General features: G+C 42.0%; 1 non-coding gene across 1 annotated transcript; it reads right to left on the bottom strand.

The window, feature by feature from the left end:
- Window positions 1-314: 314 nt before the first annotated feature.
- Window positions 315-418, bottom strand: LOC112725477 (small nucleolar RNA R71). The gene has a single exon (XR_003164583.1). It is a non-coding gene; the product is annotated as a small nucleolar RNA R71 (small nucleolar RNA).
- Window positions 419-2,124: the final 1,706 nt, after the last annotated feature.

Raw genomic sequence — 2,124 nt, 5'->3', positions numbered from 1 at the left:
TCCAGAAACCACCCATTCAGGCCAACAATTTTGAGCTCAAGCCACAGCTAATATCACTTGTGGAGAATCATTGTTCTTTTGGAGGAGGTGCTAATGAAGACCCAAACCAACATCTCACAAAATTCCTGAGAATTTGTGACACTGTGAAGTCCAATGGAGTTCAGGAAGATGCCTATAAACTGCTTTTGTTCCCATTTTCACTTAGGGACAAAGCAGCTAAGTGGTTGGAATCATTCCCAAGGGGGAGTCTAACCACATGGGATGAGGTGGAAGGCAAGTTTCTGGCACGTTTCTACCCTCCACAAAAGGTCAATAGGCTTCGATCTGAGGTTCAGACTTTTAGACAACAAGATGGTGAAACTCTCTACGAGGCATGGGAGAGATTCAAGGACTTGACAAGGAAATGCCCACCAAACATGTTCCATGATTGGGTGCAATTGCACATCTTCTATGATGGGCTCTCTTATGAATCAAGGAAGGCTGTAGACCATTCATCAGGAGGTTCATTGAACAAGAAAAAGACTGTGGAAGAAGCCATTGAAGTGATCGAGACAGTGGCTGAGAATGAGTACTATTATGCATCAGAAAGGCACAACACTAAGGGAGTCATGGAGCTGAACCATGTTGATACAATTCTAGCCCAAAACAAGGTGTTTGCCAAGCAACTAGCAGAGCTTACCAGGCAATTAGAAACAAAGCAAGTGGCTGCAATACACACACAAGATCAAGAGGAAGCAGGCATTGAAGGAGGTGATTGGGATGAGGTTAACTATGTGGGAAACCAACAAAGGCAATCATATGATCCACACTCCAACACTTACAACCCAGGCTGGAGAAACCACCCAAACTTTGGGTGGGGAAACCAACAAACCCAACCACAAAACCACAAACCTTACAACCACAACCAACAAAACAATTCCACATACCAAAACTCCAACCAAAGATCATACCAAGCCACACAAAACACTTACCCCCAATCATCATATCATGGCCAAAATAATCAACATACCCAACCTAATCCGAACCAACAATTTCAAGATCAATTAAACCGGATAGAAGGAATGCTTGCAACCATGAGCCAAGACATAATTGAATTGAAAGCTTTTAAGGAAGAAGTAAATTCTAACTTGCAAAACCAAGGAGCTGCCATCCAGAAGCTAGAAAATCAAATTTTGTATTTGACTAAGCAAGCCCCTGGGACAAGCGGTTCTCATGCTACCAAGGCTATTGCAAGGGAGGAATGTAAGGCCATAACCCTCAGAAGTGGAAAGAATCTAAAGGAGATTTCAAGGGAAACCACAGAGGATGAAGCAAAGGAAAATGTGAAAGACAAAGAACAAGGACAATCTGTTACACCGTTTGCAACAAAAGAAAAAGAAAAAGAGGTCTTGAAGCCTTACACACCTAAAGCACCTTATCCTCAACGTTTGATGAAAAGTGAAAAGGATGGCCAATTCTCCAGGTTCTTGGAGATTTTCAAGAAGCTTCAAATCAACATTCCCTTTGCTGAGGCAATAGAGCAAATGCCACTCTATGCAAAATTCTTAAAAGAATTGATGACCAAGAAGAGAAGCTGGAGAAATGAGGAAACTGTGTTGTTAACTGAAGAATGCAGTGCCATCATTCAGCACAAATTGCCTCAGAAATTGAAGGACCCAGGCAGTTTCCAAATCCCCTGTATTATAGGAGAAGTCATGGTGGAGAAGGCCTTGTGTGATTTAGGGGCCAGCATCAATTTGATGTCGCTAACAATGATGAGAAGAATGAAGATTGAAGAAGCTAAACCAACAAGAATGGCCCTCCAATTGGCAGATCGAACTTTTAAATTCCCTCATGGGATAGTTGAGGATTTGTTGGTGAAAGTGGGAGAATTTATATTTCCTGCTGATTTTGTGGTGTTAGATATGGAGGAAGAAGCCAAAGCTTCAATAATCCTGGGAAGACCCTTCCTAGCTACTGCTGGTGCCATCATAGATGTACAAAAGGGTGAACTCACTCTTAGACTCCATAATGAGAAATTGGTGTTTAATGTATTCAAGGCAATGAGCTATCCATCAGAATCACTAAGGGAATGCATGAGGGTTGATGTAGTGGACATTGCAGTACAAGAAACTTTTGAGGAAA

This window comes from Arachis hypogaea, chromosome 11, assembly GCF_003086295.3.
Source record: "Arachis hypogaea cultivar Tifrunner chromosome 11, arahy.Tifrunner.gnm2.J5K5, whole genome shotgun sequence".
NCBI classification, from domain to species: Eukaryota; Viridiplantae; Streptophyta; class Magnoliopsida; order Fabales; family Fabaceae; genus Arachis; species Arachis hypogaea.
This window is presented reverse-complemented; position numbering and strand designations above follow the sequence as displayed.